General features: G+C 34.7%; 1 pseudogene across 1 annotated transcript in view; it reads left to right on the forward strand.

Moving 5' to 3' along the window:
• Positions 1-797: 797 nt before the first annotated feature.
• LOC149167034 ((RS)-norcoclaurine 6-O-methyltransferase-like) overlaps positions 798-23,102 on the forward strand; it is a 144,283-nt pseudogene continuing 121,978 nt past the window's right edge. The window contains exons 1-2 of the transcript XR_016260147.1: positions 798-847; positions 942-1,108. The product of XR_016260147.1 is annotated as a (RS)-norcoclaurine 6-O-methyltransferase-like (transcript). The remainder of the gene's footprint in view (positions 848-941; positions 1,109-23,102) is intronic.

Genomic DNA, 23,102 nt, shown 5'->3' on the forward strand with positions numbered 1-23,102 from the left:
TTACGTTACAGCCTTCAAATCCCTCTAATGTTTGCTAGAAGCATCAACATTGAAATGATAACTTTTCAATGCAGCATTATCATTCAAAAGAAAACTGTGTAATAAATTGCGTAATATCAAACACTTTGATTGATATATATAAATACTTTGAAGAACAACGCAATACTCAGAATGATAAATAAACCCTTTGAAAACTGCACAATACTTTGACTGCTTTGAAAGACTGCTTACATAAACTATACAATACTTGACTCCATTCGGACATTCACACTCATATCCTTGCGGTCGTGAGTGATGACAAACAGAATCCGAACTGCTCTCAAATAATAAATGATGACAAAACTCTTCTCAAATAAATTACAGTGCTCTCATGTCGCCATATTTTTAAATTGGCTATCTAATAAGACATTTACTACTGAGCCTTTCGAAAACCATCTACGAATGCCACTTCTATTCATTTCACAAGTCTTGCAATATGAATCTGGTGCAAAAGTTTCTGAGTATATGAAACATCATTTATAACAAGATGCAACGTGGACTCAATAAGCTATGCTAAAATGTTATGAAACTTATAAATGCTTTCCATGTCCAGTCCATGTGAGCTATTTTGCATCAACCATCTATGATTATATGAAATTCTCTAGAGCCGAAACCTTCCGCCACGCAAATTTCTAAAATGTGGAGCCTTTGAAACCAAAGTAAAACTTGAGATTGTGCATCATAAAACTTGATATAAAAGCGTGACTTGTCCACTGATATACCAGCGTGACTTGTCCACTGATAGTTTGGACTCCAAAATGTCTGCAATCGCTGTACTCAACTTCCCATTCACGCCTCGGTCCACAGTGTAATTCTGGGCTCCACCGATGTGACCATCTCCAACTCTCTGCTTTCCAATACGAATTTCAACACGCCCTTGGGTGGTTTGGACATGGATACAGTCGATCACAAGATCAGGGTTACAATTTATCGAAACTGGTTCTTGAGTGCTTCATGGACGCAGAGACTCTGTGCTATTCAAAAACTACGAGTGTGAAGACCAGTACCGAGGCGCAGAGTGGATTGGTAGAAGGTGTCTTGCGAAAAGATGATCAGATGGAAATACAAGGTGTGTAATCGTTCGGAGGAGATCAAGGGATCATCTTGCAATACGTTTTTCACAAAGATATCCGCCCAATGTTTCAGCTAAACAATTGAGGCGATTGTATGTGTAACGTTTGAATAGCTCAGTGCTTATGGATGCTAAAACGGTAAGATACGTTTATAAAAATAATGCGCAGTCTTTGGCGTTCATGTTAGTCAGAGAGCGCAGAGAATCATCATTGAGACACAGGACAGAGGCGCAGACAATCAATGATGCGCAGAGAATCAATGAAACTCAGGGAAGAGCAGCGCTCAGGAGAGAGCAGTGCTCAGGACAGAGGCAGGAGTTACAACTATTTTTAGAACCTGGGACCTGTGCTCTGATACCATGTCAGGCCAGGGTAACTCCAGAATAAGCAGAAGAAAAACTGATCTATTATTTCATTAGAGAACTATTGTTTATATACAAAAAGGAGACGAAACAGTTCATCTTCCTGATGACTGTTCATGTTCCAGTTCACCCATCCGTTGGGGATTAGGTGTCAACACTATCTCTTTTTCCTTTCCATTATTTGACCATAGCTAATTCTAATTGTTTCCTAGTGATGAGGAGCCTAACCTCTCACATGATAACCTTTATTATATTTCCAATAATAATAATAAATAAAACAGTTTCATTTTATTAACTCCAACATAGATCCATCCAAAATACAGATCTAACATGAGCCAAGAGGGATCCAATTTCTTCGCTTGCAATTTTTTTATGAGCCGACATTATTTAAATGTTTTATATAATTTTTTTTGTTTGTTTTTTTTTTAGCTTTTTAAATTTTTTTATTTTGACCGACATGAGTAAAATTTCAACTTTGATGATGGACGTACACCCTCACACATCATACTGGGTTGTAGAATGAGCCTCTTGACTCAATAAGTAAATATTTACTTTTTAATGTTTATCTTTTCAGCTACATGTCCAATTCGTAAAATCATAAAAGTCACTTTAAAACTGATTTACTAGGGGTATTACACATGTATACTTTTCCCCTTCTTCTTCCTGAAGTAGTGGGACTATATCCATTGGTCCTTTGCATACCTAAAAGGGTAAAATTGTGACTTTATTAGGGTTTTAAATTCCTCCCACTTAGTCACTAGAGGATCCCCCTCCAACCTCAAGATATCTATGCATCTTTCCCACCAAGTCAGGGCCTAGCCCTCTAATTTCATTTGCGCAAATGAAATCCTCTATTCTTCCTCAATATGATGGACACTAAAATATATTTCTAATTTTTGCAACCAATGATTTAGCTTCACAATGTCAATATCACCTTGATACGACTTGGTATTAACCGTTGCTTCCATTTTAAATAGAGACTATGAATGGTTCACAATGCTTTAATTGGGTTGATCTCTCTTGGGTCCTTTCTTTAGTTGGTTATTTGTTTCTTCTCGATCTCTTAATCTCCCCTTTGTTCTTTGCTATACATTAGAAACCCCCATATTATTTGAGTAGCCTAAGCTTATTGTTTAGGGCCCACATGGGGAAATTCAAATTATGACTTATATCTACAACTTGTGCTTCCAGCCATGAAAACCTCTCCTCTATAGGATTAGGAGGGTTGTTATTCACAAATTTGTTGGCCATGATTATGGTTTTATGACTTTTGGCTAACTCGATATAGATACCATGAAAATATTCACAATATACCAGAATAATTTGTAAACTACTCTGGATATTCCACTTGACAGTTCAAAAACAACAGATGTGATAAAAATATATTTAAACATATGAAATCTACACTATTGGTGTTTTATTTCTCTTTAGTTTTTTGGATCTGTAGATTACTATTAATTGTATATGCATGAAAAGTATAATTATGCATAATATAGAGAACAATGAAATAAAAACCCACAAATCACGATTTGAAACAAGATATAACCTGGGAAACCCTTTTAGGGGAAAACCCAATTGGAAGGTGAGGTCTCTCTGAACTCTTTCTTTAAATAGAAAATGGTTGTGAGTATAAAGAAGTAAGGCCCGTGGCCCATGGGATACTATATTTCATAAATCATCTCTAGTTTCTCTCTCCCTATCCCTCTCAACTATTTTTTATTCTCTATATAAAAAGTGTACTCAAAAAGAATGGAAGCCCTTTTCCTCCCAGTGGCTCTATTATAACATAACCTGATAGCCTATTAGTGATTAGGTTTGACTACATGAAAACTTAACCAAAGTTACAAGATATATTCTTCTTCATCATAATCATGTGTCTAGCCATTATCCATGAGTAATGGGGATTTTCATGGCATCCTCTCAAATTATGGTGGCAAAAACAAGAAGGTCAACTTTTGAGTGGCATAACATTTGCATACAGACTCTGATTGAGGCGGTTCTTGTGCTGTTGGAAATGTATCTATGTGTAGAATATGAAAAAAATAGTGTGGTTCCAACAAAGAAGATACTTACCCCAAAAAATGTCATTTGGTGCCTCAAAATTATCCAAGAATGTTTTAGGCTCCAATTTACCAAATTGGGTCATGTCAATCAAAATGGTCCTGTGAGTTGATTCCTCCACCTTTTCCACTCTAAAAGCATCAATATGGATTAAAAACAATATAATTATATAATTTGTATCATCCTCTCTTCCACTATCTCTCCACCTTCCTTCGTTTCTTTCTTTCTCTTTACTTCCATCAGTCCCCCCTCCCATTATTTCTCTCACTTCCTCTCTTATTCCCTCCATTTCTTCCCCTCCCTCTCCCCACTCTACCACTCTCTATGACCCCTATTTTACCCATATATTTCTCTCTCCCTCTTTCCTTCTCTCTGCCCCCCACCCCTCTCTACCTTTCTCTTCCTCCCTCCCCTCTCTCACACTACTCTCTTTCTCTCTCTTTACCCCCCATCTCTCTCTCTCTCTCTCTCTCTCTCTTGCATGCACATGCATCTACCCTTCTCCTACCACTCCCTATCCACCCCCACTCTCTTTCTTTCTCTCTACCTCTCCTTCTATATTCCCCCCTCTTCCCCTCTCTCCTCTCCCTCTTTCACTCAATAATTACCCTCCCCCATATCTTTCTACCCACCTCCCTCTCTTGATCTCTCCCTCACTCCCCACTCCCCTCACCCACTACCTCACCCTCTCTCTCTCTCTCTCTCTCTCTCTCTCTCTCTCTCTCTCTCTCTCTCTCTCATTATTCTTTATCTTTGTCTTTCTCACTCCCTCTACCTCTCTCTCTTTTGCATTCTCTTTTACCCTCTCCCTTCCTTCCTTTATATTTCATTCCTCTCTCTCTCTCTCTCTCTTTGCCCCTCACTCCTTTTTTCTCACCGTTTGTCAAAGGATTAAAATTTATTAGGAGCACACAAATGCTCCCACTTAGGAATATGTCTATACTTTTACTCAATAATGCACACATGTTCTTGACTATATGCATGCTCAAGACAAGAACATGTGCACTTTCCTAAGAATGTCAATGTTCAACACACAAACACATGCATGTTACTAAAAACTCTTAGATGGAAAGCATGTGTGAATTAGAAATGCATGCACATTTTCAAGAATGCACATGCATTTGTGGGTATGCACATTCCTTTCTACCCATTGCCATTTTTTCAACCATCACCTTCAATATTACATCATTCCTAATAAAAACATATTTATACTTAAAATAAATGCAATACCTCTGTTTAGAAACAAAGAATGTTGAACTTAGTTGTTTTTGTACATGTTAGTGTATTTTGATTTGATAATATAATAGGAATTAGTTGTTGTATAGTTTCTGCGCCCACTAATTTGAATGTTTATTTATTATCATATTTTCCATTCACAAACTCGTAAGGATGGATGATGGATTTAAATGATTTTAGTAACAATAATAAAAAAAAAAAAACAAAATTTCATGTTGAGTATTATAACATTGCCCTAATAAGTAGTATTATTTTTTGTTGGAAATTAAAATCATTAAATTTTAGATGGATTCATTTACTTAAAAAAATATATATTTAACATTTATCATATTATTTTATAATTATATTGTAATTATATATTTTATATTATAATTTTAGTATAGTTATATCTTATTGTATTTACTATATCTATAAATTTTAAATTTTGTAATTTTTGATATGATATATTTTATAATTTACATTGTCTCCATTAAATATAAATACAAATAATTTACTTTATTTTATTATATTGTATAAAGATTACAAAATGAAATATCGAAATCATGTTTTGAAATATTGAAACATATAATGTCTTTATTAAATATATAGAAAAATATTTTACTCTACTTTATTATATTGTATAAAATGATTAAATGAATTTAAATATAATGTTTTGCGATATTGAAATATAATTTTTTTCTTGGCGAGGTGAATTCAATTAACTAGAAAATTGCAGTATACAATCTAGTTTACATTTTCATAGTTAGTCTCTCACATGGGAAACTTGACCATAACCAAAAAAAAAATCTTCTGAGTCAGGACATAGATAATTGAGAGTCCAATGATACAAAATTTACCAAGATGTAACTAACACATATTCTTGATCGACCATATACATAAGACACTTCATAGAAAAAGACAACAAACATAATCAACATAACATCATGACATGGGTCCTGAGTTAGATCCTGTGATCGGGATGGGGTCTAGTGAGCCGCTGGAGGACACTGGACATTTGGGGGTATACCTAGGTGATGCTCAATTCATTTCATCCTTTGATATAGAGAGAATAGATGAGTGTAAAGGTGGACCACTAAATGTATAATATCCAATCAAGACTCATGGCGATCCTGAATCATTCTCCTAAGAAGAAATTTCATTTGCCAGTACAAGTCCACTATTTCCATATACTGGTTAGCTCTGCCTCTTGTGTTTCTAGTATCGAAAATCCATTTTGTCTAACTCATCATCACCTCATAAACAGAAAGGGATTTCTTCTTATATTTAGTATGAAATGAGCACATGATAGCATGAAGAAAAACTTGTTATATGGTGATATAACTAAGGATTACAATGAACACTAGTACAAAATAGCTAATTAGTTACTAAAACAACGACTAAAATTTGCATATAAATGACTATTTTTCAGTTGGTGACCAATAATAGCTAATTTACAATATCTTATAACGCGACCAACTTTTAGTCGTTTTTAGCTTAGTCATTAATTGATTGTCTCAATTTTATCATCTAGTAGTATATTTACTCATAAATTTGGTCATTAATTTAGTTATTGATTTAGTCATTAATTGCCACAATTAATGACCAAATATACAACAAAATATATTACTATATGATCATCTGAGAAGACCAATTAATGACCAAAGAAATATGACCAAGATGTTGGTTGTGTTATAAGATACTATAAATTAGTTACTAATAGTCATATATATGCAAATTTTAGTCATCATTTGAAACCAATTAATGACCAAAGACATATGACTAAATTTTTGTCGTGTTATAAGATGTTGTAGATTAGCTACTAATAGTCATATATATGCGAAATTTAGTTGTCATTTGTAATGGAAAATTAGTCATTTGTAGTAGCCATTTTTATTTTTTTGGTAGTTTCATATTCATTATATAAATGACTAATTTAGTAGTTTATATTCATTTCATTTATTTTCATTAATAATCATTATAAACGACTAATTTAGTCGTATATTCATTTTATTTGTGTTCATCATTAATCAATATAAACTACTAATTTAGTAGTTTTAGATTGATTTTATGTGTTCATTATTAATCAACATACATTAACTAGTATGATTTTGTGACTAAATTAAAAAAACTTCATATAATGTGAATTGGTTCATCTAATATGAAAATTCAAAATTACATATGTTAGTTAAAATACTAAACAATATCAAGTGAAACTATAAATAATTACGACCACAGAAATTATATTATATGAAATGTCGAGTATTACAATATGAGTTTCCAACTTAACATTGGCTGGACTACAATTTACACATGAAATGTTGTTTCATCACTATAAAACATTATCATTGTGTTGTCAAGTCATTGCAGGTGAATTCACCAACTATGAAGACTTGAACATCAGTCTCTATGTGTGTTTCTTATGCGGGATATTGGCTTTAAGGGTACCACTAGACCGGTTCTCTTATCTCTCTTTTTGCATTTGTCGCTCCAGTGTTAGTGTTCTCTTTCTCCAAGTCCTGCTGCTTACCATCAATACTGATTTCCTTTTCTGAAAACAAAAAAAAACCTAGAATGCAGAGTGTAAGACATGAAAGACGATGAATAGTAGAATATAAATGAAAATAGACTATAAAGGATTTATATTACATATACATAAACATCAACAATGTTAAATCCATTCTTCCCCATAAGAGCAAGAAACTCGAACATGTTTTCTTCAGTTGAGTGATAGTGGCCACTATGTGGCCAGATGACCTGTATAAACAAATTAAAGTCACCATAGAAAAGAACACCTTAGTAACTTAGTATTCAACCTTTAGGGAAAGCTTAGGCACAATCATGCCAACTAAGTTACATGCTAAAAAGCTCAAGCTGTAAATAACTTGTTAAAACAAATAATCTGAGGTGTGATGTCTAATCCTTGTCATTTTATTCACAACAACAATTTGTTGTCTAATGCATGAAATTGGTCAAGTATATAAACAACATGTTCTCAAATAACAACATGAAAGTAAACTTTTTTAATAATCATGAAAATCTTTCAATACAAAATAGTTAAAAGGATTTCAATCAATATCGTGTAATATTAATTTCATCTTCAAGCTTTGGTTGTTGTTTAAACAGACATAATACCAAGTACTTTCAATTTCATAGTTAAAATACAAATAAAAATCGAAATAAATGTTCAAAATACAATCAAACAATAAAGAGAGGATATCATGGAATGGACATTGCAATTATAAAAAAATTGTTTACCTGTCCATCGATATCTTATCACGCATTCCTAAAACATTTTCTTGCCCAAAATAACCATGAGGTGAAAGAATCACAACATTAAAAACCATAGGAATACTTACTAGAAACATTTCCAAAGTCGATGGCTAAAGTGCCTGAAGGATCTCCAACAACAAATGAATCATATCCAAGACATGATCTCTATATTGTCTCCCCATCCTTTTTCCAATCACATTTCATGTAACCTTCCCACACCAGAGTCAAGTAACAATCAAATGAAGGAATTGACATTTGTTTTTATCTTTTATATGTATAAACTTTGAATATAATTTGTTTTGGTAACGTATTAATTCATATTTAAAGCCTTCTTGTCATGAGAATGTATCAATCAAGTAGAACATCAGAAAAAATTGCCTCAATGAGGTCCTCTAACAATTTCTACAATATCAATATTTGTCTTGTTGTGATATCTTGGATAGAAAAAAGAACATATCTGTAAATGAAAAAGCCATATATTATTTCTGTTCGAACTATGTATATGGTGTATTCTTAGGTAACTTTTTAAGATGTCCCTCTACCTTTACCAAAGCGGATTGTAGCTCAGTTAAATTATTTATCCTTTCATTCAACATCAATTTTTGCAAGATAAATGTCACACATTATTCTTTCTCATTTCTCAACATGCTAGATATGATAAATTGAAAGTCACATAAAAGCAAGAGAAAACCATTTTCTAACCAAAACAAATAAACAAAAAATTCTTCTAATAAAACTTCACACCTCAAAAATTACTCTGTCATGTGCTCAGACTAAAGGTGATATTCTTTTAATCATCTTTAGGTCATATTTAATGAGATATTCATATTTTTACCATGATTTCAATTTGGTGCTAAAAGAAATATATAAATCCAAGTTATTATCAGTGAACTTCAAGTATAATTCAAAAAAATAATGTCATTATAAGGTATGGAGAGAGAAACATATTCATAGCTAGGATTCCCTATTTTAGTTTGGTTTGAGTTGAGTTGGTATTTAAATATATAATTTTCTCTAAAGAAGTGAAGTAGAAAGATGAGAATCGAAATAACCTTGTGAATTTTTAATTTATTCATATTATATATCTCTAAAATAGCCAGGTCATCCTTCTTTGCTATTTGATAGAGATTTATTGGTATAGAATAATAATGAATTAACTATCAAACATAATGATGCAATATATTAACCAAGGAAATAAAAATGACATGGATTTTGTATTTGTGTGCTCGAAGGACATCCAACAATGGTTGTGTTCTTTCTTTATCATGAAATAGCGTTGAAGACAAATGTTGGTCCAGAAATTGAACTCCGTTACCAATAGGAGATGGTCGTGTTGGGTAAGGAAAGGATGAATTGAAGGGCTCAATATCTAGCTCCAATACATAGTTATCCTTGTCACTACAAAATACAAATTTGTCATCATTTTCTTATCCAGGTAAAAAGAAAAGTGAGTTTGTATTTGTGCACTTGTGATAGTATATGAAAAAGAGAGCACTAGTGGAAATCAAAGTGTGTTGTCCCATTACTCAACCTAAAATAAAACTTATATATTCAGTTGTTGACTACCGTGGAAATAAAATGTAAAACCCACTCAACTTGATATTTACATGACATAGTCGTAATGAACTAGTACAATAGAAGCATGCTAACTCATAAACAAGAGATGATAAAAAGGAATAATGGAACATTATTTCCTGCCACATAATTGGCATGAATAAAATTTCCACAGAATTCATCCAAAAAATGAGAAGAACTTATGGCAAAAGAACATATCATTAGTTTTTTGTATCCTCTTTAACACATGTAGCCTGGGGAAGTAGAGGAGGAAAAATGTAGCAGGATTCCAATTGTGTGGGATATAAAAATAGAAATGTGGGAAAACACGCCTGCCCATTCATGAAATCTCACTGTAAATAATAGAAAATGTTGAGGATAGTGTTATCACTCAGATGTCTTCCCTAGAAGTTATCAAAGAAGGAATAGTCTGAGGTAACCACAAACCTAATCTTTTAGATTCAGGTTCTAGCCAACCTAAGTCTAGAGAGGGCTCTCTCTTTATAATTTAACTTTGGTTTGGGTAGGATTTCAGGCTAGTTCTTAGTGCCCATGATGTTTTGGTTTTGATTGGGTGGTGGAATTAAGAAAACAAATGGTCAGAACAAGTATTCAGGTCATTGAGCTATGGAGTCAATCAAAGAATGGCTTAACTGGATTAGATCAATCACTAAAGTAGGAGTTCAAAGGGTAGGCTAGCACAGCAAAAAGAAAATCTATAGGTTCAAATGGATGAGGTAGTCCTAACCAGTGCAAAGGGCAATGAAGAATCCTTGACCGAGATTAATATGAAGAAAAGAAGGATGATTAGTAGCAAAGGGAAACTAAGAATCCTTTACTATGGACTAAGGGGGGGGGGGGGGGGGGGGGGGAACTATGAAAGTAAGGGAGAAATTAAGAATCCCCAGATCAAGATAGTTTAGCCGAAAACATATAGAAAGTAAACAGTTAAAACAGAGAGAATTTAAGCTAATTCTGAGATATCATTCCTTGTTTACTTTTCAGGTTTCATAAGGGACACATGTGAATATTTATAACATAACAAGAAAACAATATTTAAACATGAAGAGATAATACTTATTTGGTTCCAACTGTGCACAAGAATCCAGTGAAATGTCGTTAGCTTTATTTCATGATCCAGCAAAACCAGTCCAATCTTGAATATAATAGCTCCTTAGCTCAATATAAAATGTCTACAGAAATGTATTTTAATCCACCCTAATTACTTCAAAATATGAAGTATTTATACAAAAAATGTTACAAAATATCTCATAACAATATGAGAATTATTCTAGGAAACCGAAAATATCTTCATCATGAAGATAGAGACAGATGGAGAACTATTTTCTTGTTGTCCCTTTTATTGTGACTATGCTTGCTGTTGTAATTTTGATTTGGCTCTTTCAGTTGCTTGATACTTATTTGCTGGAATCACTTTATGTCTTCTACCTACTGATACTCTTTACTTGCTACACTTTGACTCTGTTTTACCTGTTTTACTTGGTGTATAGATTTACTGTAGTAACTTTATAGTAAATATGTTAGTTTCATCCACCATTCACTGTCAAGTAATTTGATCCTTATCATCTTTCTATATATCTCGTCAGCTTCAGTATATTTGGAAAAATTTGGTCTGTTGATGAACAATTGCTTTACCTCATGCTCTATGAAAAACAGATTTTCCAAACTATCATATAATACCTTTCCAGTGGGCAGAGCTTTTAACCTTAAAGTACTAGCTTGGCTGCTAGCCAACTTGTTTAGTCTTTTAATGTAATCGTCCTGAGTCATCAGCTTGTCATGGATTACCATAGGACTGGGGAGTCCTTTTTCCCTTAAAATACCATACTCTATCATAAATCTGTCAATATCAACTTGGATGCTTTGGCACCTTTTCTCCAGATTGAGAATCAGGTTCCTTTTGGTGAGAATCTTTTTAATTTCTATAATGGTCCCTGTTCTATCTTCAATGCCCAGTTCATCTAGCTTATACCTGTTTTTACTGTTCAAAAGTTCTATCAACTGGTTGGCCTCTTCTGGTTTATCTCGCAATTCTTCCATTGTCTTGTGAATTGCTTCTGTAGCCACTTTTACCAATTCAGTTTGTTCAAAAATTACTTGAATAGATGGCCAAACATCATTGATAGAATCAATGATGTTAGCCCAAATAATTTCCTTCATGTCTCCAAGTGGTTGTTGCAATGTGAAGTCCTTTTCAAGGACTTTTATTCTTTCTCCCATTCTTTGATTCTTCTGAGCTTTTTCCTTCTGTTGTATCTGTGCAAGATTGTAATCAGTCTCCAAACTTGACACTTGTTCTCTAATTTTTTTGAGCTTAGTAGCGCGGATGCTCATTTCCTCCATGCTTTTTACCAATTCAATTGTCTTTTCTGTGGATGTCCCTGCGCTTGTTAATGAACCTATAACTGGTAGAGTTGTAGCTGGTGGAACTGTGGGTGCTAATGAAGCAGCCAATGTGGAGGGTACTGTTGTAGAGACTGTAGGGATTATGGTTTGAGGAGTGGTGGCTAACTCGCTTTGTCTAGACTGTATCATGTTATCTAGCTTTTTTTCTTTTTCTTTTAGTTGTTCATTCAGCTTAAGGACTAATTCCATAAGCTCTTCTTCCTTCTGAGTTTCCAATACTTCAGTTATCTGAGGATGATGCAGAGGAGGAATTTTGAGCTACTTTTTCAGTGCAGCTATGTCATCATTTTTCTTTTTAATAAGCTTTTCTGCAGCTTTCACATCCTTGGGATCATGCCCTAGTTCTATGACTAAGTCCTCTAGGGACTTTATTCTGGTATCCTTGGCCTGTGAATAGGCCTTCTCTAACTAGAATTGCGCTGATATGTTATTCAATGAATTTTGGAGTTGGTGAGCTACAATTGCCTTGCTGGTCAAGGTGGAGTAGACCATTTTGCCAGTCTACTTGTGTAATTATATTTGGTCAATAGGATGGATATCCTTTGCGAATACTTCAAAGTCTATTTTCAAGTAATCTGCAATTCACCAGGGATACTGTGTAGTTGGCTTCATGAAAGTCATCTACATTTTACCCTCTTTCACATCAAAGGCTGACATTAGCCTTGTCTAATTAGTAGGAGCCATTTTTAGGTAATGTGCATAGCTTTGGGCCTTCAATTTTTCATTCCTGGCCTTTATTTCTTTGTATTTCTCTCTAATATCTTGGCTCTGGCCAGTTGGAGCTCTGAATGAGGATACTTCCATGCTCTATTGTCTCTCTAGCATTTGAGCCTATGAAGTGGAAGGTTCTTGTGTACCTCCAGAGGGAGTGGTTTGCCTAATTTCTACTCTTTCTATACCTATGGTTCTAGCTTTTTCTTCAGTAAAATCTTGTTCTGAAAATGGATTCAACCTTTGCCTCTTGACATAAGTCTGGGGAACATGTATGCTAGAAGGAGTGGTCTCCTTTCTATCTCTCTTAGGATTCTTCTCCTCATTTAGAGTCTGTAAAATAGGTGGATTACTCATGATATGTTCTGGCTGAGCAAGTTCTTCTGATATCTCCAGCTGCTTTGATTCCTGTTGCTCTTGATGTATTTTTTCTGTTGTTTGCCCACTGTGTTCCTGTGATTGCATTTGAGATTAAGATTCCCCTAGCACCTGTACAAATGAATCTTCATCAAGTATTCTTTCTAAATCAATTAACACATTATTGACAGCAACTTCTGTGCTATCTTGATCTACTAGAGTATTCTCCACCCATTCTAGCTGATTTTCATATTGTTCAATTTCAGGAATTCTATGGTGGATATAAGGAGATAATTTGTTCTTTTGTCTCCTATTGCAAATGAACTCTAAAGGGTCATATCTCCAGATAAAACTTTGTTTCAGTTTCAGCCTTTAGAGGATTTCTTCTGCTTCCTTTCCTGCTTCCCTACTGTTACATATGAAGGGGCCAAGCTGATATTTTATCCTAAGTTGAGCTTTCTTCTTGGCCTTCACAAAATGCACCTCATCTGAATTAATCATTTGCCTATAGTACTCCAGAGCAAAAAATCTCATGGGGAGGTATTTTGGCAATTTTTAGGGAGCCAACTCACATCCATATATTCTGATTCCAGTGTGGTTTTGTTATAAGTACCAGTCTCCCACTCTATATTGTTTGGACAACTGTAGGACCCTCCTGATATCTGCACTGATTTTGGGGGGAGGACTTCCTAATAACATAGTTTCCACTGGGTGTACAAAGAGATCTATGAAGTTAGTGTAAGAATATGAAGAGTCATATAGGTGGATTAATGAAGTCCAGAAGACCACTGATCTAGGGTTGCCTCTGGTATCAAGCTTTTGGAGTATGATTGGGAATTTATCAGCTTGATAATACAGGAAAATATGGTATAAAACTGATGAATATTTGAACACTTTCATTATCCATCCTCATGAATTGATCATGCATCTTATCTGCAATTAACTTAGCATAGTTAGACATGGTGGCTGGGGGATTTCCAAGAGTGTAAATGGACATAAAGGCTATAATAATTTCATCAACAAGTTCACTTGTAGTCTGGCCTAACACACTAGATATCATTTCTATGATGTCTCGTCCAATATTAGAGAATATGGTAGACACATATGGTGGAGGACCATTTGGAATGTATTTCTCTTCCCTAATGAAGGTTTGGAATAACTAAGCAAGTTTCATTGAGGTGAGTGTAGGGAATATGTTAAGAAAATCTCCAACTGAAAGAGGGTTCAGGTTTTGGCCTGGTTGTAACTGTAGCATTTCATTTATGGACTCAGCAGTGATGGTAAATAATATAGAATGGTCAAGAGTCATCACTACTCTTTGGCTAGGGCTATAGTTCATATGGCAATAGTGGATAATCTCTGGGAAGATATGAACTCTGGGGAATTGGTATTTAGGTAAACCTGACTCCTAAAGGCCTATTTTGTCTGCATGATTCAAGTACTGGTCTCTGTACCTATAGTATAGTTTCAATAGGGATTCTTGGATAGAGGTAAGTTTAATTTGAAAATCTTTATTTTCCAGGGGGAGATGGTCTAAGTCCCTGTGGGGAGTAGACATCCTTGGTTCTTGTGGATTTAAGGACGGGGACGAAGGGTTTTCAGTAAAATTGGGGAAAACTGGTCTATTTCAGAGTATTTTGTAGTCACTGGGCAAATGTTCACTGAATTACTTAGTAATTTAAAGCAATTGAGTCAAGATTCGAAAGTAAAACAGGGTTTCTCAGCGAATTTGGGTAAATACCTGGTTTCGAATTTGAACGAAGTGATGGGCGAATGTGAATGGTTTGGAGGACGCGCACGTGATTGAAAGGTGGTCTGCAGTTTCAGCAGCTTCAACAGGTTGGCAGTTGGACGTGGGTTGGCGGTTGCACGTACTATGGTGCTTACATGGAGGTTTGAGCGGTATTTTTCACGATAAAACTAAAAACAATGAGTTTTTTTGTTTTATTCACAAAGTCAACTATTTTGGCGGGTACACGGGGAAAGGTACATTTGGCGTTAAGTGGGGGATGAGACGTTTTGTCGTCTAGCAGGAGGCGGTAAGTGGGTTCATATCGCACTGCTTTTGGGCTAGAGCGGTTTTGGGGGGAGGCCGCCTGATGCCATTCATCAGGTGCCACGTAGCAGCGGGGTGAATAGTGAAACCACCCATATCGGGTGGGTAAAGGTCGGCCTTCGGAGGCTGCCCGATATGATCATCGACCGTTGGATCAAAAGGGACCAGATCGTACGGTGATCGAGGCGAGGATTTGATATGACGTTTAATGGAGGGGCTCGGTGGAGGTTTAAGCATGGCGGGATTAATTAATTGTGGATTATGGAGGTTTAATGACATCGGGGGTGATTTCATTGGCATGGATATATTATTAATTAACCATTGATTGATTAATTAATCTCCTTTATTCAGTGGGGATTTTTGGTTATTAATTAGTCATTGATTGACTTAATTAACCAATTAATTATTTATTAATAAAGTTTATGTTTCAAACTCAGGGGACGGGATATTAAAATTAAAGGGATTTAATACATACATACGGGAGGGGGTATTTTTGGGAAATATATAGATAAAATTAAAAGTTAATATGAAATGGAGGCAGAATAAACGAAGTGCGCTAAGAATAATGTGTTTTTGTAATTTTTCTTTTTACATAGAACATTATAACTTAGGCTAAGTGCATTTTTGTGGGTTTTTCATTAAAAAGGGTGTCCATGGGGGTGATTACTTTTCCTTAGGTTTTATCCTTAGGGAAAAAGGGTTTTTAGGGAAAATGAGTGAATTATGGAGGGGGTGAATGCTTATGAGGGGACTTTTAGTACTTAGGACCTATAAGTTATTGGGCCGAGGGTCCGGTCCCTCCAGAAGTCAGAGAAATGCTCTGAGCCCCTTTAACTTAAGGTTTTAGGTACTTTAAGATTTTCCTTGGGAATTAGTTAAGTGAAAAATGTAATGAATGAGGGAGGTTAATCAATTGACTTTGTGTACTTTGGTAAATGCTCAATTATCATCCATACTTTAGAAATTTGATGATGAAGGTAAATGATATGATCTTGTCTAATCAATCATCACAATTCTGCAACCATTCAACTACTTACCCATCTACTCATCCTACCATTTTTTCTACTCTTTATTAGGGTGCACTTAAGCTAGCAAACCCTTATCAAACCTTTTCTTTTCTTTTTACAAAAGTAATCTATCTAAGTCTAACCTTATTACATCCAAGGGCTCAGATTAAACAGTTGAGCTCCTTTTATTAACTCTACCTATCTACTTATCTGCCAAGATTACATTGTTTGGTCAAATTTTATTTCTCTATCTATAAGCATGAAATAGCCAAGTTTTAACATTTTGACTATCCATGGATTGTGGCAAAGGTAACAAGCTGCACACAATCTTCTTATTCTACATCAAAGTAAATGGTAGTGGCATTTTGACTTGCACACTTTCATGGTCTTTCTTTTTTTGGGGTTCATATTTCATATTTTTGACCTTTTTCATTCTTTTTGTCATTTCATTTTTCTTTTAGGACATACCCTCTTTACATTTTTTAATTTTTTATTTTTATTTTCTTGAATATGGAAAACATTTGCAGAAAGAAAAGGTATGTACATATTACAAATTTAACCTCATCCATTCAAAAATTATGACTCCTATTGGTATGGGAACATAACAGATAGTAATGATGAAAATAGATCATGTATTAGATCAAGCCCCTTATTGTTCATGAATTAGCAAGGTGGCTGGTAATTTTTGCTCATAAAAAAAATAGCATAATTAGTGTAATGACTGTGTGGATCTTTTTGTGAATTTTTTAACATTTATATTATGGTGTCCTTGCAGGAGAGAGTGATGAAAGTTCTCCAGGTTTGGTCAGACTGGTTTCTCCTTTCATATGCTTATGTGAATGGATGGAGAGCTACCTTTCTTCGGTTTGGAAATTCAGGTGTCCCTCCCTTTCATTCAATATGTGGAGATGCCCCACCATTGAAGGACCTTGATAGTTCTGAATCCAATCTTACAGACATAACAGATGGATCTGGTCCAAATCAAGATGTTGCTATGGTGATTGGAGAGGGAGCAACAACTCAAGAATTGTTTAGTATTCCTCTTGTGGAGCTTGAAATATAGTGTAGGAAAAATGGTTTATCTATTTGTGGTGGTAGGGAGGTAATGTTTTTCTGATTGCTTAGCTTAGAAGAAGAAGAGAAGCATAAGAACCAAGATCAAGATGAGGATTTCAGGTATGGGTATAACTTTGCAATCAGAGGGAAGCATGCAAGATAAACTGATGCTTATATACAATTGGGCGGGGGAAGGTGGAGCACAGGTGAAGAAATAAAATCCATACTCTATGATGATAAGGACTATATATCATTATCATCATCTAGGAAAAATGTTCAGGAAGTGTCATCTTTACAGTCACGGGTTGTTGAACGTGAATCAGTGAATGCCTCCTGTAGTGGAACTTTACCAAAAAATGTTGGTGTCGTGATGGTAGTGTCACGTGATGTGCCCCCAAAAGTTCAAAATATTCTAGGCAATGTCAAAGAAAATTTCTTTCTCTACTAATTAACTCATATTTCTCCCCATCCATGTTTTGATAAACCAGTTATCAAGATCATAGAATGATCTTTTCTTTAATGAAGGAGTCCAAGGGCTAAAAATTTAAGGATATGATCAATTTTTTTAAAAAATGGGCAGTCTTGTCTAACTTGCAATGACTTGGGTGTAAAACTTGTTGTCGAGCCAATGTTATTCACATGTCAAAATTTTGAGTATGACTTGGGGTTGAGTTTGAATGAGAGGATTTTGCTTAATATTGTTTAGTCAAGGAAAAGAACCAAATTCAGAGTCCATTTGAATTATGATTCATGAAGCATAGTAACAAAGTTGGTGAGCTTAATAGGGCTCATCCTTGTCGTGATGTGTTATATTCAAATGGCATTAATGTATGAATTTCAAAAGACTGAGATATGATATAAATCTTGGGGAATTTTGACCAAATAAATAACCCAAACCTGACACTTGAGATATGATATAAATCTTGGGAAATTTTAACCAAATACATAACCCAAACCTTAAACCTAGTAGTGTGAAATCCATTGTTTGAAGTGTGGCTACTGAAGACAAATTTCTTAAATACTTTTAAAAATTAACATACAAATAATTTATAAAAGCATGGAATTTCGTTGTCAATCAAATTTCAAATCGGATAACAATTAAAGCGATAACCCGCAATGACAATCCAAAATCGACAAGACATATTGGACAAATGTTCAAAACTCATTGGGAACATCCTAATCCTACAGGTTGCTCATCTAAAGAAATCGAAGATGTTACCTTGCCTGGGAAACATGGAATGTTAATGATATAAATGAAAAAAAGATAAATAATTAAAACTGACTATTAGAACCAGCGCAAACAATGAATGATAAACAAAATGAAAATGGGGAAAAATGTCGCATACCCACTCCATGAGACTGCCATCTGCTTCCATACTTGATGTTGCCCAAGACTAAGCAGGTCATTCCACTGGTTTCCACATCCTTGTATCCACAGTTGAATTCATCCTCGTATCCACATACAATCTACATTGGTCATGCCCTTCCGTAAAGAAAAAAATAAAAGAAAATGAAGCCTAAAAGCCTTTTTATTGGTCAATAGTTTAAAGATTTTGAAGAGTGTATTTAGAAAGAATATTCTCATACCAATATCCTTTCTTGCTTTGAAACTCTATTCAAATACATCACTTCCTCCAAAAACTTTATTGTGGATCATCATAATTCAAGTCATAAATTAGATGAAGTTTTATCATCTCTAGAGTAAGGGTGCTCTGAAGAAAGCAACCTAATACATTGATTTCCCTATTATGAAATTCAATTATGTCTACATAAACTTGTATATACAAAGATGAGAGAGTGGGTATCTGAGACATCGAGGTATGAGATATTTTAAAAGTTCCTACATTGCATTTCAAAACCAGAATAAGCAAACTCTGCACTCATTTACGAGGTAAAAGAAATAAATATTCATTACGAACATCATGAAAAAAACCATGGAAGAATTTTATGGTCTTTTCACATCTTATAGCAGGTTAACTTTTTTAATTTCGGTAGTGTAGATTTTCATTAAGGAATAGATATGAAACAAAGTCATTACTTAGTTTTGTTTCATATCTATTGGATATAATGAATCTACAAATTGGACATAATAATGAACCAAAACATAATAGTCAACCTAAGCTACATCAATATATACTTTGTATAATTCTTTTTTTATGCTATACCTGACAACTAAGTATCAAATGCAAACATTCTTAAACATTGAAACATGTTGTTTGTTGCACATGTAAAAGAAAAGCAGAAATTTTGTTTTTACCAAGATAAAGTTGTCACCCATTAACAAACATTGGAGATTAGGAAGCCTCTCAAACAACAAATTGAGAAGAAACATATTTCTTTAAGCAAAGGCACAACACATATGACCATCTCTTTTAATGATTTAAAGCTCCCCATCATCTCAATCAATATGTCCACAAAGAAATTGTATGCATTATCGGGATATGAGTCCATTTCCAGTACGGTCAAATTACTTCCACGTTGCATATTGAGTCTCAAGATAGAGCATGAAAGCTCTTGAAACAATATCCCATTCACTCTCAAATATTTTATCATGTATGCCCTTGCATACACATACAAGACAACATGCATTTACAGTGGTTTATATTTTATCCACATACAACCTGCATTTACACTGGTTTCATTGTAAAGCATTGAAAGTAATACTAAAATCCAAGCTTACACGGTTGTAGTTTGAAGCAATGCGATTGAAGAGGTTTTGTCCATATCTAGTGGTTTTTTGATGCAAATTCAGTGATTCCTCTACTGAGGACCACAAATGTAGGGAGTGCACAGAAGGTCGAATACTGACGATCAAATATTCTTTATGGTTTGGCTAGTCGAGTGGGGTGTCTGATCAAATTGGATGAGCATATAGCTAAGATTCAAAAGGGGTCCTATGCAAGTGATTTTAAATGATATCCCTTGGAAGCTTCAACATAGTACTCAGTATCATCATACAAAGGACCACCCAAAAACAGACCATCTGATCCTGTCGAAATTTGAAGAACCAAATCACCCTTTTTTAGAAGACCATTGCTACTACCATTTTGAGCAATTATTTTAATGTCAACACCTAGGATTACTAGCAGCACTGACCCTGAATGTACTTTCCTAGGCACCCCACAAAAGAAGGAATATCAGGTTGGCACCCATTAGTTTTAACAACAACATGTCGACTTCTTGGATAAAACAAGACCTTTTCAAAACTATTTTTCTCACTAACATTCCTTTTATCTCTCAGAACAAAGACCATTTCATCTTCAAGATTGGCCCAGTGAGTGTAATTATATACAACAATGTTGCTTGGTCCATTAGCACTTGAAACAAGTTTGACATTATTGATCATATCTATAAACGCACCCTCCTTTTTCCATATGTCTACAATAATGCTTCGAGACAACTCATTTTCTTTGGGATAAGAACTTGAATCAACATTCATTTCACCACTGAGTAGATATTTTTCACCAGTCAAATATATAGGCTTATGTTTCAATACATTGAATTCTAATGAAGACATTCCAAAGAAAATGCACGAGTTCAAGAAATGAAGCATGTGCACATGAGAATCTTCTAAGCAGATTTACTAGCATCCTTTCTCAATCAACAAATTCATTGGTTCTTTGTTCGGCTATATGATGTAAGAAGCCATAGGATGAGTAGAAATAATATGCAACCAATATCCTTTTTGGATCAAAACTATCTCTGGATGATCAGAAACACCAACATTGACATCAATAACCCTTCTCTCCCAACATCAGTGATCATCCCAATCTAACGAATCAGATGAAGGTCCATGTTTTACCTCAAGACGCAATGCACATGGTAGGAATTTCTCAAATATGAAGTCACTGCTTTCATTTGTTAAATTTAAAGAGTTAAGATTCTCTGAACCTAGAGTTCAACAGCCAGAGAAGTAAGTGATATAGAAACCAAGGAGTCACATCCTTCCTTGCATATCACTGATCCACAGATATCAACAAGGGCCTTTATAAATTCAATTCCAAACATTGGTCTAGTTACTGTCACATCAATATGTGATGGTGAAAATTGAAGACCATAATCATGTTCTGTTGTTGTGGTTAATGGGGATATTCGATATTAACATGGTTGAACCTCGAAGCAGAAGTTTCCCATATCATCAATCCTCTTTAGTTGAGGCTTAACATTGTCTGGCCCATGTGTCAAGCCAACTTGACACTTGCCATAATAGCCATTTGTCACTAATTTTAGGGAACCACAAATATTATAATGCATTGCTTCTATCTTTGGGATTGAAGCCATGTTTGGAACAACCATGAAATTCTCCAAACTGATAAACTTGAAGTGATCCTTCTCAGCCTTGATTGTGTAGCGCGTTGATGTTGCATGATAAAGTTTGTAATATCCCTGTACATCTGTTGTAGCTCTTTCTCGTCCATCAGCTAATATCTTAACACCTTCAAAATAAACTCCTTCATAAGTCACCACAAGTCCTCCAACTGAGAAACCTATGACCTGAAATGGCTGAGATATATTAACATGGTTGTGATCAACAAGAACCTTTATAGATGGAAGTGAAACATCAAATATTGTATTCTCACCCTCATAGAATGGAAAAAACCTTTATTTTCCACATGGAATAAAACTAAAAGAAAATTTCCCATATGCATCAGATATTGCATGACAAAGCGCTTGATTTGGCCAAGGAGCTTATTTGAGGGCACTTCACCTCATGGACATCATCTGAATAAAGGTATACATGAACACCTAAAATAGGGTTACCCTGAGAAACAAATAAGCCATCCATATCATAACTTGGGACATAAAAGATGTCATCTACTACCATATTTCCAAAGCCCAACTCCATCTCTCGAGAGCCTCTTTGGACAATTGTTAAGAGAACATGAGAATCACGTATTTGAAAGAGAATATTATAGAAATTATACTCTATAAACCTCAATCATTGTACCTCATCCTACGTAGGATCGACATTAGGTATGACCTTGTATCTTCTTCCTCTATTTAACAATTGGCTCATAGAGCCCGCTCTTTCCACTTCTTCACATTTGATTTCATGGAGGGCTACTGTGTCCTCTAGACACTCATCCTTAAGGAATCTCTAAACTTATTCTACATATCAAACAAAGGAAAAGAGAGAAAATTATCATGGCCTTTCCTTTTTGAAAACAAATGTAGTGGGATTTGATATGACCTGATATTTATACTGCTTGAGGATTTATGAAGTTTATGTATTCATGATGGGAAGTAGCCAACCTATATTTCCTTGGAGTAATATTTGTAAGCGTGTAACTACATCCCTGCGATGTAAACACATCATTAATGAGATCTATGATGTAAACACATCATTAATGAGATCATTGTTGGTGGAAATGAGTTCAACGTTCACATTGGCACGACCTCCATTTATATCTAGACAACTTTCTAATCCAACATCCCCCATCACTCTCCTAAAAATAGTGAATCCAGTGAAGTGAAAATTGATGTCTTCATGGCCATTGCAACCATTGTGATCCACTAATACATATTCACCCATTTAAGATATATTCACCAAGTCAGGGAATATGAAGATTTCCTATGTAATTTTTCCACTAGATAATCTTAACATCAAATCCAAAACTGTCTCGTTCATCTTCACATCAAATCCAAAATTGTCTCGTTCATATTCAGAGAGCTCTTGAATCAATTTTTCAGAATTGTATCAAATCTACAAAAATATATTAAATTTTTTTTTAATGCATACTACTTGATTACCAATTAAAATGTTTAAAGCAATACAACACCAATACATTTGTATTTCATCTCCATTGCACATGATTCACCTTCCTTCATAGAATGCATATGGCTCTAGATCTTTTCTAGGTGCTTCAATTGATGTAACATATATTTTGTAGATGATCTTGACAACCCCGTTATC

Source organism: Pinus tabuliformis, chromosome 5_1 (assembly GCF_031772625.1).
Source record: "Pinus tabuliformis cultivar Carrire ecotype Pingquan chromosome 5_1, CPIR1, whole genome shotgun sequence".
In the NCBI taxonomy this organism is placed as follows: domain Eukaryota; kingdom Viridiplantae; phylum Streptophyta; class Pinopsida; order Pinales; family Pinaceae; genus Pinus; species Pinus tabuliformis.